Raw genomic sequence first — 16,097 nt, forward strand, 5'->3', positions numbered from 1 at the left:
ATTTTACTTTTACGTGGGCTTAAAAACCATATATTTTAATTGGATGACAGATGCTGGGGCAGAGCAGCTGTTTTGACTCAGCTGATAAGGAAAGAGTAGAAGCTCATCTCCACCGAAGGAGACTCTCTGCAGTTTTAACAGTCTTAATACAGTTACCACATGAGCACAGTCCCATAGTATTTCAGATAAATTGTCTGGAACTCCACTGCAAAATTTAGTCCAGAAATCTGTGCTGGACTCTTGTCAGTTAGCAGCTGGAGCAATGGATTATATGGGTAAAAATTGTAGGAGGGGGAAATAACAGTGGCCTTACTGTGGGTGTCTGCTATAGACCTCCATACAGGCCTGAAGACTTGGATGATGCCTTCCTATAGCTGATTGCCAAACATTCAAAAAGGAGACCTACAGTAGTCGTGGGAGACTTCAACAACCCTGCTATCTGTTGGAACTCAAATTGCCAAGAATGCAAGGTCAAACAAATTCCTGCATTGCCCCGCTGACAATTTCCTTTCCCATAAGATGGAAGAAGCAACAAAGGGTTCATCTATCTTGCACCTGGTCCTCACCAGCAGGAAGGAACTGATCAACAAAGTGGAATTACTGGTAACCTTGGGTTTCATGATACAGAGGCAAGGGAAAGTTGAGTGTAGTCGGACATGCATTCTTTAAGAAGTCCGATTTTTAAAAGCTTAAGGAACTACTGGGTGAGATCCCATGGTCCTATTCTTCTGAGCATGTTGACAGACTGGAGACCGTACCTCTACTACTACGCCAGTATTTTGTCACAAACACAAATTTCTAGTTAGTGGAGTTTGATTCCAAGCTGAAATACTGAAGGCAAACAGTTTAATCCCTTAGCTCCAAAGTATTGAAAAATACTTTTATTGTGGTCAGACTGCTATTTTTTTTTTAAATATTGCCAGAGGTGACCAGTCTATAATAGATGCTGCAGGGTTGTGCACAATACTTTTCACTGAGAGGTGTTCAAATATCCCCCTGCAGGCAAAACAGTTTGCTGTTCTATAATAAAAGGTTGTGATACAAGCATACAAGTTAGAATCAGAGAATCATAGAGTTGAAAAGGACCTTGAGGGTCATCTAGTTCCACCCCCTCCACTGCAGGAATATCAAGTAAAACATCCATGACTGGTGGCCATCCAATATATTTGTAACCGTATATACAAAAAACTAGAGGAACATGCAGATACACAGAGGTGCTTAATAAGGTTTGATTCTAAGGGACTTTCAAGTTAACACTTGGGAATTTCAGCAGTAGTGGGCATCAAGCTATATTTATGAATATGCATACTGGTGTTATTTAGTACATAAGAAGATCAAGTCCAGAAGGAAAATGGTTTTAGGTTCACTGCAGGCTGATTAATCAAGAAGGGACAAAAGCCTGTCTTTCCTACACTTCCTGTTCTTCAGGGGCCTGCTCTGTGCAGCACTTTCTTCCCCTACCCACTGGCAATGGCCCGGTTCCAAGGCCTTTGACTGTCTCCATCTTCAGCCAGATAGGTTGCATGCAATTTTACTGGTTGTTCCTGTAAGTCACAGTGAACTATGAATCATCCACTGAGCAGAGATTTAAATGGTCTTAATTTTCCTTGAACAATTGCATATCTGATCTTAAATTCAACCCTGAAAAACAAATTTACATATTCATTCTGTCACAATGTTAGAAAGCAGTGCTAAGCATACACGCTGCAGGAATTGAATAATGAAAATAGGTTGCAAATACAATGCAAATGAACTCCTATGAATGGAACTCGGATAAGGAAAGAGAAGAGGGGGGAAATAAAAACACGTAGAGCTACTAAGTGACACAACCTGTCATACCGGTTGCTTTGTACAAAGAGATTATCTGTCATTGATTCACATGCCGGAGTTGTGGAGTGTTACTGTCTTGCCCCTTTTTATTTTCTTCCCTTCTATTCCCCAAATTACAATTTGAGATGAACAACTGGGTGTGAATGAAAATTAAGCATTTAAAAAACAAACAGTAAAGTAACAGTATTCACTCACATTTATATGCTGCTTTTTATTATTAGTTCACAAAGTGGTGTACAATATAAAATTCCAATATAAAATTTAATAAACATGGCATGGATAACCAATTAAAATCAATACAAGCAGCAGGATACTGCCTTATACTAAGCCAGCCCATTAGTCCAGCGCAGTAATGGCCACGCTGACTGGCAGTGTCTCTCCTGAGTTTCAGATAGAACATTCCCAGCCCTACCAGAAGATGCTTGGGACTGTAGCTGGGACTTTCTCCATGCTAGGTAGGTGCCCTTATCACTGAGCTATGGACAACCATTCAGCATAAGAGAGCATTTTTTTACCACATAAGCCTCAAAAGCTAGAAAAAGGAAGAAAACTTGCTTGCTTCCCAAAGGAAACTGATGAGGGGTGACAGTATTCTTGGGGCAACTATTTATTAGTTCTTGTTCCGAGTGGATACTAATCTGGCATTCAGAAAGAATACACTGAATAGGCCCTCTCTTGTAAATGGCAGGTAGCAGCTGGAGAATAAATTCCTGAGCCATGTTCAGTCCCTGACCATGTGGAGCTTTAAAGGTCAGAAATCACACTTTTGAGTTGAACTGTGTTGTAGTCAATTCAGTTATGGTACAAATTGACAGAATATGTTTCTGCTGACTTCTTCCAGCCAAAAAAGTGTAGGCTGACAGTATTTGAAGGTAACAAGTCTACATGCTTCAAGGGTGGTCACACAGAGTGCATCAGGTTAATCTGGATGTTACCAAGGTATGAATTACAGTGGCTACATCCTTACGTTACAATAGTGAACATATGTAATAAACCAAACAAATATTAAGGCAACAAATGCCACAGCTATTTGGTGCTGTATAAGAAACACTGCCCAGAAGTGCCCCAAAACGCATTCTTCTGGAAGAGTACAATCCTACCCAAACAAGATATTCTCCAGCTAACCTGTACTGGGGTTTCTTGTCTAACAGCATAATCTGGACTGACTTTACGATTATTTCAGACCATCTGTTCCTTCAATGATTCCAGGCACCTGTTCAGAGGTGTCACTGCTTCAGCCAGATCTATGAAAAGGCGAAATAGAGCTGGGTATCATGGCAAGTACTGATGACGATGTACTCCATATTTCCAGACTCCTTGTTGGGCTGAAGATGGTAGTTATATGGGTCATTCAAACATAATGTCAAACCATGCTCTTACAATGCAAAACAAGAAGGGTTCTGAACTTGTTCATTCCATATTTCTCACTTCTCTTGTACACAGCAGTTAGTAACTTCTGATCCTTTGTAGCAAGCCATAGTTTGCCTAGGGTTAGACAGACAAAAGCCAGCTACAGTGGTACCTCGGTTTAAGAACAGCCCTGTTTACGAACAATTCGGTTTACAAACTCCGCAAAACTGAAAGTAGTGTCCCGGTTTGCGAACTTTACCTCGGTCTAAGAATGGATGCCGAATAGTGGAAGGGCACCAGTGGTGGGAGGCCTCATTAGGGAAAGCACACCTTGGTTTAAGAATGGTTTCGGTTTAAGAATGGACTTCTGGAAGGGATTAAATTCATAAACTGAGGTACCACTGGATGCTATCACTGCTTACTATTGTAAGTGTTTGCCTTTGACCCCCAGAAAATACTCCTATCCAGAGTTAAAGGGGGAGCATAAGGGATCTGGTGCAAGTCTGCTTGATAACTTTTGGCATGACAAGGCTACCCAGACTCAGTGGCTTAGCGTGGGAGGTGCAGGGGGGGCCGGCCACACCGGGCGCAACATCTGGGAGTTAGGGTTAGGGGGCGCAAATCCATGGGTTAGGGGGCGCAAATCCATGGGTTAGGGGGCACAAATTACTTGCCTTGCCCCGGGTGCTGACAACCCATGCTACGTCACTGCCCAGACTGGCACATGGTAGAAGGGACTGAAAGGTCTTTAGCCCATTTCTATTACACAAACCTCCTTGGTTGTTAAGATCAGCAGAGGGGGTTCTCTTCGTAGTTCTGCCATCCTCAAAAGTGTAGGGAATGGCAATTCAGGAGAGAGATTTCTCAGTGGAACTCTCTTTCCACAGAGGTGCTTCTAGCATCTTTAGTTGCTTCAATTCTTTTATCATTGTAATGGTGTTATCCATTTCCATGACTGTATATTCTGTTGTTCTAACTCAGCCTGGGACCTTATGGTGTTGGTACAGTTGCCAAGAATTTCAAACCACAGTTATTCAGAGCAGTCTTTAGAAGCAAAAACAAAGCAGTCTCTTCTGGCACCCTCTACTAAAAATATTCCTGTTGTCTAAGCTTGTATGGGGCAGAGCCTTCTTCAGTAGATTAATGAAATGTCACTAATGCTGCAGTCCTGTATAATAATAATAATAATAATAATAATAATAATAATAATAATACCCCCCATCCAACTGGCTGGATTGCCCCAGCCACTCTGGGCTACTTCCAACAGAATATAAAAACATAATAAAGTGTCACTGATTAAAAACTTCCCAATACAGAGTTGCCTTCAGATGTTTTCTAAAAGTTGTGTAGTTCTTTATTTCCTTGTCATCTGATGGGAGGGCGTTCCACAGGGAAGGCTCCACCACCAAAAGGCCCTCTGTCTGGTTCCCTGTAACTTCACTTCTCACAATGAGGGAACCGCCAGAAGACCCTCAGAGGTGGACCTCAGTGTCTGGGCTGAATGATGGGGAAGTAGGTACCATTAAATGGAAGGGGACAACTTTTGAGTAAATATGCATAGGATTCTGTTGTTAAGGGAATAGATACACATAGAACAGAAGGATTTTCCTTGTTTGCTTTTTGTTCTACATGCAATGCTAAAATGTCCAAACAATGCAAGAAATGTCTGCATGTGTATCACAGTATTATGTAGATCACAAGTGAATACATAATCCATTTGAATTACTGATGTTGTTGCGGTCCTCAGCTCCCTAGTTCCGAATACAAAGCTTGACAATTCATAATGCTTGCCTCCAGTCTCAGGTGAGCGTTACAGCCCCATAGTTTTTGTCCAGCTTGGATTGTAATCTGACCCAGAAAAGAATTTATAACTGCCTCCTCCCCAGCTGCTGCAGTGGCAGCAGGGAGAATCTCCTGAGAATTCAGACCCCCTAGCGCTCCCACTGATGTAACTGAAAGTGCAACAGGTTTTTAAAACGTTTGGAATTGGGCTTGAAACAACTGAGCTATTTTCTGACTTTTAAGGAAAATAGCTCAGTTACCTGAATAAAGTTAGGAAATTAGCCCAGGGAATTTGCCTCTCACTAATTCAAATGAATGCAAGATCCAGTCAGCCAGAATATAAAACATTCTTATCTAGTGGTCTCTGGTGTTTAATAGGTATAGCAAGATCAATAATGCAAATGAACATGTAATGAGAAACAATTATTTTCTGTAGCAAGCTACTCCCACAGTTCATTCAGACCACATTCCAAAGGGCAAGATTTGCTAATTCCAATTTGGCATATTTGTATTGGTGTTAAAGTTCTTACCAATTGTCCACAATCTCAAAAACTCAAAGTACTCAAAAGCAAGGGGGGTCAAACATAGTCATCGTGGCCAGCAGCCACTCATAGCGTTAACTGCCATGGATTTGTCTATTCCTCTTTTAAAGCCATCCAAGTTGGTGGTCATCACTATTAGTTGGGCGATCAAATGCCAGAGTTTAACTATGTGCTGTGTGAAGAAGTACTTTCTTGTTTCTGTCTTGAATTTTCCAACATTCAACTTCATTAGCTGGTCCTGCAGTCTGTATTCTTAGGGTGAATACAGATGACCAGATGTGGGGAAGGTTGCTTGTATTTAAAACGTGTACAGAAATGCAGCAATGTAGGCAATTGTTGCTGTTGGGGGGGGGGGTATTCCATGATTTCTGTTGCTCCATTCCACGTTACAGACTCTTTTTTACCACAGTCTGAATATCTTCATTCTGCCTATCCCTCCATGCACTGCTGCAGAGTTTTACCACTTTCTGGGTGTTTCTTTACAAAAGGAGATTGTTTATTCTGTTCCTACATGCTTAAAAGCTAACATGCCCACAATGATGCTATATGCATTGGTTTCCAAATATGCATGTAATGTTTAATAATAGCATAGCTTTGTTTATTTTTTAATGAACTCTCCCTAGCTCACATATAAATATCCTTTGCAGAAAAAGGATTGAAGGGAGGGGGGAACAGAGAAAAGCAGAGAAAGCAAGCCATTCCTTAACTTGGGTCACAACCACACAATACATTTGAAGCGCTCATAACTGTCATGGAGAATCTTGGGAACTGTAGTTTCTTAAAAGGGCTGGGAAATTAGGATTCTAGCCTATTTACAATGGCATCTGGCAGTTAATGTATTTTTGTAGGATCCCTTCTGTGTTAATCTATACTGTATTGTACTGCTTTTGAATATAATTGTTTTGTTTTTATAATTGTATGCAAGCTGTTTTTACTTATGTGTTTTTAATTGTACAATTGTCTTGCTATAACCCAACCTGGGACGTTACAAGGGCAGATAAGAAACTTAACAAATAAAACTATCAATTGAGGAAATTTCTACCATATTCAATCTTAGCAGGAATAGCAGGAAGCCAGGAATAGCAGGAAGTCTCACCACAAAGACACCACTCTTTGCCACACAAGAATCAATGACTGTAAAATATTGTTTTGTAGTACTATAATGCAGATAACTAAGCAACCATGGGCTAGGATACTCAGCTTACTGCACAGTGGTGGGTTTTCAGTCCTGGCTGTGCCATGTTAGAAGGAATCAGGTCCTTGAAAAGGCTCTTAATGACAGTGTGTCTGGGAGTCATTATTTTTTTCATCTACATAAGGTGGTCCAGCCAATGCTCTATTTTTGTTTTGGTAACTTAGTTATATTGGGGAATGTAAAAACAGAACACTGTCCTTTTTCCCTTTTAAATTAGGAATAGTTCTCAGCTACTCAGTTCACTGTTTGGAGGGTGAGGGTTGCTTCCATAGTAGGTTTGTCAACACTGGAGCAAAATGTGAATTTTCACCTGCCTGTCTCCCCAATAATGTAGGACTGTTCATATGGCATCCTTCCCATCACTGTGTTGTCCTGGACCTTTTCACCTTTAAATGTGAGGTGGGGGGTTGATTCTTGGAAAGTGTGAAGCAGCCAGATGAAAACCCCCACATTTAAAAGAAGGTAAGGTCCAGGCCAATACTGGGAAAAGGAAGATGTCACAGGGACACCTGCACATTAATGATTTGCAGGCGCAAATCGGTATTTTGCTCAGTAGTTCTTTAAGAGCAAAATTTGCAAAGCGTGCATTGAAAAGTATTTTCTGGACACGCTGCATGTTATCATCTACTTCTGTGTACAATAATCCTTAATAACTTGATATAGGTAGTGTCTAGAAACCTATTTTAATGCCATCTAACAAATGATATGTAATCTTTTATCGGACTCTTATCGGACTGCACTACTCTATGTATACAAGCCCTAGATTGTGACGCTTTTCTCCCTCTCAGAAAGGGTGGGGAATTTTGCTCTTGAGCTCTAGAAGGCCAGAATTAAATGAATGCGAGCTTGCCTTCTATTTATTTCCAGGTTAATCTCTTCTTGACAAACAAGAAGCCATGGCTGAGGCAGGAGGTGATGTTTCTCGATTGCCAGAGAGAAGGAACACTAGGCGAAAAGGAACAGATCTTGGCATCCACTAACCTGCAATTAACCAGCTCCCGATGGGAGTTGAAGTGGAGCTTCAGGAAAGAATCTGATTGGCCGAGACAGCCATCACCAGTTGTTCCACTGGCTGAGAGTAAAATTGCCTCTAACCTGATTGGCTATCGTCGCAAATGGTAAACTGCATTATCCTTTTCCTTCATGCCTTTCAGGAAGAAGGGGGGGGGGAGGCCCTGACTGAATAACAATCACATCTGCTCCCCCAGCCTAGCCAGAGTAGTCTCTGAAAGCCAGGGCTCCCGGTCATGGCACATGCATGCAGCACTTTGTGGGTGTACATTCATGTAGATAAGAAAGCTGGGCGAGCACGGTCTGAAGCGAGCTTTCTGATTCACTGGCTGACGAAGCCTCGCCCTGGCCTTCAGTGATTACATAAAAAGAAAGGGGGGGGGGGAGAGAAAGCTAGTCGATTTCTTAAAGGAGCCCTACCAAATGCTTCCTTCCAAACGCTACACGCTAAGCATTTGCTTTTTCCATTTCCCGATTTTAAATGTACAGGTTTTGCACAAAGCTTGCCTTCTCTTAACCAAGTAAAGGTCAGCGAACCTCTCTCTTACACATTCCCTTGCAACGGGGCAGAAGCAAAGTGACGCCACGGCGGACGCCAAAATGGAAAGGCTCAGAAAACGAGGAGCACATAATGGATAAAAGGACGACGACCTCTCTGCTACTGGGCCGTTTTGTGAAAGGGGCTGCTTATTACGGAGGGATAAACGAGCAGAGGGGGCTGGCCCTCCCGTTACAAAACAAACCAGGTTACTCCGAAATGCAAGCACGAGAGAGAGAGCGCAGCCAGTCCGCCTGGAAAGTTGCCTCCCCTGTAGTGGAAGCCTTTTACAATCCCGGAGGATCGGGAGCTGCCTATGGAGGGGGACATGCACACCGTCTATTGTTGCTTCACATATGACACATTTGGCTGAGAGCTGGCAGGGAGCCAGGTTGTAGCATTCAGCCCAGGTGAGCTTTGGGCACGAGAGAAGACTCGCTTGCCCCCGATAAGCCTCTCTCTTCGCTGGCCCAGGATGCCTCAGCGTTGCGAGAAGCGCGGGGCGGGGTGAGGAGTCAGAGCGGCTCAGACGCAGCTAGCTTTGCTACAAAACAATGTGCTTTTACAGTGCAGTTTTCAAAGACAGTGCCATTTTATTGCCTCGTTATTTCCTACGCTGATTTTTCTCTCATCAACACAAGCTCCAGTGTAGGAGAGACAGAGTGTGTTCGCGCCCTTCCGTGTGAGAGAGATTTTTTTTTACATTTTGCTTTAAGAGTAAAAAAATGACTCAGGGCAGCATTCTGAAAGCTTTTGGGTTACTCATGGAGTGGGTCAAAGGCCCAAATGTGTGTGTCAGATACTAATTCTGTCACCGTTCCTCACGTTTCCTAACTGAATCCTGCCATTTAGAACTGTTTCCGGGACTGCCTTAAATAAAGCCCCTATGGTCACCTAGCCACAACACAAAACAACAGAATCCTGTACATGTTTCCTCAGAAAAAAGGAGGGCCAAGGCATTCAGTGGGGCTTATTTGCAGGTTCACGTTCATAAGATCACAGCTTTAACACAGCAAGCATATTTGTGTATCACATATCACGAAAGTGTCGTATTGGGCAGATGCTTTGGACAACATGCCAAGCATCATTAAAAGAAGGCAAATTTAAAGTTTTTACTTACCTACTAATTAGGATTTTTTATATTTTTGTACTTGGGGGGAATTTGAATTTTTTCCCTCGTGTACAAAAATATCTGGCCTTAAAAACTAACTAGCGTGTATTGGCACACGGCTGCACATAAAGCTTGACTTGCTAGATCCGACCAAAGTCCATCTGGCTCAATCAGCAGTGACTGGATAGTCTTCTGTGGGTGCTAAATGATCTTTTTTTGTCATTAGAAGTGCAGGTTAGCTTTCTACTTTTATGGTAGCTGCAACCCTACCTGGACTGCAATGTCCTGGTCTCAGTGATTGATGCCATGATAACCTCCATATTAGACTGCTATAACATGTTAGACTGTGAAACTGTCTTTGAATATGGCTTGGAAACAACAATTAGTCCAAAATACATTTGTGGTGCTGTTAACTGTGACTGGAGGTTATGACCACATTAAGCCCTTCCTTTGCCAACTGCACTGGCTCCTAGTTCAGCTCTATGCCCAATTCAAAGTTCTGCATTCAGTCTTTACAGCCCCTCATGGCATGAGACTGGAATATCTGCAGGACCACATGTCCACACATGTGCCTGCTTGTACTCTAAGCCAGCGGTTCCCACAGATCATTTGAAAATTGCTTGAGGGTCTTGGAGAAGCCCTTCTTTTTCTGCCTGCTGTGGCAATTGTAATGTGTTGTGCTAGATGCAATATAATTTTTAATTGCATTTTGATTGCTTCTTTTATTATATTTTATTGAATTACAATTTGAAATCCATAGAATTCAAATTGTGCTTTTCACAGACACGCCACAGACCTCCCAACTGAAGCTCATAGGCTTCATTTGAGATGGTCCTCGGACCACAGTTTGGGAACGCTTGCTCTAAACTCTTAAATTGAGGCCCTTCTGAGCTACCTCCACTACCCAAGGTATGTCAGGTGACAGTGGACTTACTTGGTGTGGCAACCTGAATGCAGAATTCTTGTCCCAGGGCGGCTGGGATTTTCCAGCATGGCTGTCTGAAATAAATTAGCAAATCATAGAAATCATAGAAAGAAATTAGCAAATCATAGTATCTGAAGAAGTGTGCATGCACACGAAAGCTCATACCAATAACAAACTTAGTTGGTCTCTAAGGTGCTACCAGAAGGAATTCTTGTATTTTGTCTTGACACAGAATCAGAGTTGGAAGTGACCCAGAGAGTCAAGTAGCCCAATCTCCCTGCAATGCAGGAATATCAACTACTAGATCATGCATGATAGATGGCACCCAACTTTTGCTTAAAAGCCTCCAAGGGAGGACAGTTAACCACCTCTCGTGGGAGTCTTGTTTGATTGTAGGTCACTTTGTGTCGCCCTTGGCAAGATAAAGTGGCAGACATATCAAACAAACAAACAGCACTGAAATTTAAAAACCTTTTGCCACCTCATCATAATGATAAATTCCTCACCCTATCAAAAGTTGCTGGCACGCAATGTTGAGGTAGCCTTCACCAGCTGTTTTCAACCTCCCCCCAAAAGCTAACTAAAGCAGCACAACTAATAATTCAACCTTGCTCTAATTTTCCAAGGCTTTTTAATCCTCTGTACAGCTTTTATGCCACTTGAGGTTCATTTATATTCTGCTGCCTGCTTTTCTAGTGCTCTTCTATATTGTGGTGTTTTACCGATTTATTTCGAATTTGTTTTCTTGTACTGTTAACATTTGATAAGCCATCCTGGGTACCCATTGAAGGGCAGAGCATTCATTGTGCAAATTAATAAAACTGCTGGTTTTAAAAGTTGTTTTCAAAACAGTAACTGTATTTTATTATGTTTTATATTTCTGATATAAGCTACTTTGAGTTTCTTTCAGTGGAAAAGCGGTATATGCAATAAATACATAATATATAAATTCTTTTAAATAACATTTTTAATGCTTCCATCCCACACTAAAGCTGAAGAGTGGATAATAAATAAATGGGGTTTACTCCAAGGTAAGTGGATGTAGGATTGCAGCCTAACAGTACAAGAGAGAGAGAAGTGAAAGATCCCCTCTGGACCATGTTCTCATCCTAGACAACACTGACAGTAAATGTAAGAAGGCTTAGACAACTCTTGACAATTCCAAAACCATCCCAACAGGGGTGCCAACTTGAATAAAATATGGGGGGGGGGAGGTAACCCCTGCCCTGCATAATCAGTCACATGACATGGGCACACACACAAATAGGAATTACATAAAAAGAAAGGAAGGGGGGGAGAGAAAGCTAGTCGATTTCTTAAAGGAGCCCTACCAAATGCTTCCTTCCAAACGCTACACGCGAAACTAGGCTTTATTTCACCCGGGTCAAAGACCCAGTTTGGCACACATTTGAGTACACACACTAACAGGCTGGGAGCCTCAATGCTGCCTCTCTGGGGGCTTCACCCGGGGCAAAAAAACCTGGCTAGCCCCCTTCCCCAGTAACTATGGCACTAATACCAAGTATAAGATCACAGGGGCAGAGGAGAAGGCTAACCAGGCAACATTTTCAGGGTGACTGGGAAGTGCCTGGCTAGCTGCAGGTGAGGCTACTCATGAGGAGGGGAAAGTACATGGCTGAGAGTGAAGAAAGGGTGCAGCCTTGAGCTCCTATCTACCGTAAGATCTTGGTCTGTACAGCTTTGCTGCAAAAGGAAGAGCTTCAAGTTTCAGTACAAAGCCTTTCAGAACCGGGAGAAATATGGCCTTTTTCAAATATTTCTCTTCCTCAGAGATTCCATTAAAAATGTGTCTCTGATAGTACAATATTTCACAGAGGATTATTTTTGTCAGGCTAACATTGCAAGGTAGTTTACGTGAACTAGATAGTTACCAGCCAGCAAATGATCGGTTTTTAAAAGAAAAGAAAAAACAAAACAATATGTCCTGTTCTTTACATACCTAACTGAATAGCAATAATGGAAATATGGAGAATCCGGAATAATGTCTACTTGAAATAGGTGGACCACAAACAGATTGTTAAAGCTGTGCTCAGTTGCCATAGCAACCAGACTTCCAAAGTGATGCAATGAAGAAATGGCATCAAAGAGTATAGCTAAGTGTACATGACAAAGTCAGAAGCAAAGGAGACCAACGGAGTGGAGAGCTCTCCGGGCTGCAGAGAACAAAACTGCATTGCCTGGCTTTGCAAGTTGGGTTGTGTACACGCTACTGGCTTCTCCAGCTGGAGTGCGCTCCCACCGCTGGTGTCTGAAGCCACGTACAAGTGACGTTAGCTACAACCCCTATGTACCTTGTAGGTTCTTGAGAAATACTGCTCATTGGTGAGTTTCCCCTCAAACCAGCTTCCATTCAGTTTGAAAGTCAGAAGCATCAGTAAAGCAAACATATGTACATTTGAGACAGCCATTGCACCTGTGCAGATGACAGCTTAATTGAATAGAAGTTCATTGGGAAGCAAATCAGGATATGTGCATCGGGTAGACATCCCTTCCTGCTCTCCGGTGTGTAGAAATATACAAAGGTGACTTGAAACAAATCAAAGGGAGGGGGAGAAACAACCCCTCCATGTTTCAATCTACTAATGTGTACATAGCATTAAATGGCCACAGGTGGGGGAGGAAGTCAGACAGCCCCAGTAGCAAAGCAGAGGTTAATGGACAGATCACCCAATTAAATGGTGATCACTCTATTTTACAAAAGGGATTTAAGCACATTCCAGAACTTTAGGTTTGTGCAGTTAAAGTGGATTAAAGACCTCTATCAGACCCTCCAAATGTCCTTATTTTCCAGGGATAGTCCCGGATTTTCAGAAGCCATCCTGGTTTCTGATCTGATCCTGGAATGTCCCACTTTTCCCTAGGACGCCCCTATTTTTATTGGAGAAATGTTGGAGGGTATGGAGTTATGCAGCCTCTGAGCCAAGGAGCTAAGTAACTATACAACCTTTAGCAGACTTCTGAAGGCATCCCTTTAAAGGGAAGTTAAAAAAAAAATATTATTGTTTTTATGTGTTGGAAGTTGCCCAGTGGCTGGGGCAACCCAGTCAGACGGGTGGGGTATAAGAATGATGATGTTGTTGCTGCTGCTGCTGCTGGATGTCCCTATTTTCATGGAGGAAATGTTGGAGGGCATGCTCTATCACCCTAGTGCAATAAATCCACATTAAAAAGAAACAGGTTTTTTGTAGTTACGGAAGTGAGGGGGAGTGAACAAATACAGGAAGAGGTATAAATACCCCACAAGTAAATCAGAATGAATAATCACAGGGCTGAAGAAATGAGGCCAAAACCCCAGACCCCAGATCTTTGGAAGGCCCAGAGTTTTGGAGGCCTGGACTGTGATCAAAAACACTTTACAAAATTAATTTTGATAAATTCAACAGACTATAGTGTGGCTACAATGGCTGTTGCTACATCTCAGCATACACAAGATACAAATTGTGGAAACATTCAGAAGTATGTATTCTGATAAATTCCATGTTGGCTCTGTTCTGTATTATGTTCACCCTCTGTATCCTGTAAGATGTGCAATAATAATTTAATATCCTGGTGATTGACGTGTCCTTCTCTTTTATTTATTACAGCTTAAATAACAGTAATAGTCAAATGCATATTAATAAGCCCAAGTAAACGCTGCAGCTAATACTTTCATTTGAACTTGAAGGAATGCAATTCAGTGGCGTAGCGTGGGTTGTCAGCACCCGGGGCAAGGCAAGTAATTTGCGCCCCCCAACCTGTGGATTTGCGCCCCCTAACCCGTGGATTTGCGCCCCCTAACCCTAACCCCCAGATGTTGCGCCTGGTGCGGCCGGCCCCCCCTGCACCCCCCACGCTACGCCACTGATGCAATTAACAGCAATCTATTGCCCATATCATTGCCATAGTTTATTCGCACCATTCCTGGCCATTGGCATGCTTGCCGGGGCTGGTAGAAGTTGTAGTTCAGCAACATCTGAATCGAAGGGGGAAGAAAAGCAAATAAAGGCTTTCAATCACTCTTAACAGCCATACATGGTTAACTGGTGCAATAAACTTGCATGTTAGACAATGGATTTAAACAAGGATGTAAATATCTATCTTTCTGATTCTATGATTCTGTGATTCTGATAAATTCCACTGGGGAACAAACATAAGAGAAGCTGTTTCCCAGGAACTAGGTTGCAGATTTGACTCCTACTGATATGGAAAGCTGTGCCTCCACCATCCACTGACACCACTCCAAAGAGACAAGAAACCTTACAACATACTTGCAATGTTTTGATGCTCAAAGGTTAGGGCCAGTGGGCCAGTATCACAATTCAATGCAGCCCTGAAATCAAACTTCATTAAGACTCCATGACAACCATCACTTGGTTAGTAATTCAGCCAGGCAGCTATTTGGATCGTGCAACCAATGTCTGACTGAGCAACAGGACAGTCTCAAATTCAGCCTTTTAGATACATTTGCAAAATTTACTAAGCTAGGGTTTATACTTATCTTTCTGCCTCTGCGTATAAAACTGAGAGAAATGTTTAAATAAGCCCACTCTGCTCCACTTTTTAAAAGTTTATTTCATCAATCGAAAAACATTATTCTGGGCCTGCACCCCACACCCAGGATGCAGGTACAGAAGCGATAAATGGCATAGAATGAGTTTTAAAAGATCACACTGTTGTTGGTTATATCCCACAAACTATAGTGTGCCATGGGGTAAACATACCATCATCGAGTGGGCCAATGCCTGGATGATGATGCAGCTCAATACTCAGGCCGCCTTCTGAGGGTTGGTCTCCTTGCAGGCCCACATCAGTGTGGACTGGTCTGGTGGGTCCTTCCAGCAGCCTGGGAGCACTGCAACTCAACAGCCCCCCGAGCTGGGAATGCAGCACCCCATGGGCTGTTGCAACTCAACAGCCCCCCATGGGTGGAATGCAGCACCCCAATATTTCCTAAGGGGAACTGCCATTGACTCCCCAACAGTAGGCTTGCCCACACACCAATGCGGACAAGTGACACTCTTGCACCCACATAAGTGGGCTGATCACTTACTCCTGCCTGTGCAGGGGCACAAATTGCAGCCCTTTAACCTAATATATGCATCTTTGTAAACACTGTTTGGATGCAGAAGTGCTTCACAAAATTTAAGATAAGTGCCAATTTTGAAGGATGGCTGTTTCAGTAAGTGTGAATTTGATAGAGTTGCTTTTTAATGCAAACTGAATATAATTTCTCCCTCATCCCTAAGCTACTAACCTACGCAGTGTGGGATATGGCTTATTCCCGGTGCATTTTCGAGCTTCTGCTTTTTGCTTGTGTATTCCTGGAAATTAATAATGACAAAAGTACACCTGGGAAGGAAAACCACTTCTTCATACCACTTTGGCCCGAAGGCTTTCCTAGTCACACCATTCTTGCAGTATGCAAACCCACAACTATGCTGCTCTCCATTTCAGGCTTGGTTGCTCACCAGGGGATTCCTCTTCCCCTGGAACACATGCTTTTGCTTAAATTACATTCTGTAAAACCATATTAATGGCATCTTTCATAAGATAGAAAAGTTGTAACAGAGTTTACATTCTCTGTTCACATAGTACAGTGGAAAGGAAATATCAGAGCAGATTTATGCATTACCATCGTAGCTTCTTCACACACCAGTGTTCCAATTCTGTCTGCAGTCCGTGATCACATGGAGAAAGTGGATCACAAGGGGAAGTGGTCCCATCAGACCTGGACTTGGGGGCAGAAGTTAAAGGCAGGGCTCTGGTCAGCTGAATGAGTGCAGAAGGGCTGCCAAATGAAACAGGACTGACTT

Source organism: Podarcis gaigeae (assembly GCF_964106915.1).
Source record: "Podarcis gaigeae genome assembly, chromosome: 10".
NCBI lineage: Eukaryota > Metazoa > Chordata > Lepidosauria > Squamata > Lacertidae > Podarcis > Podarcis gaigeae.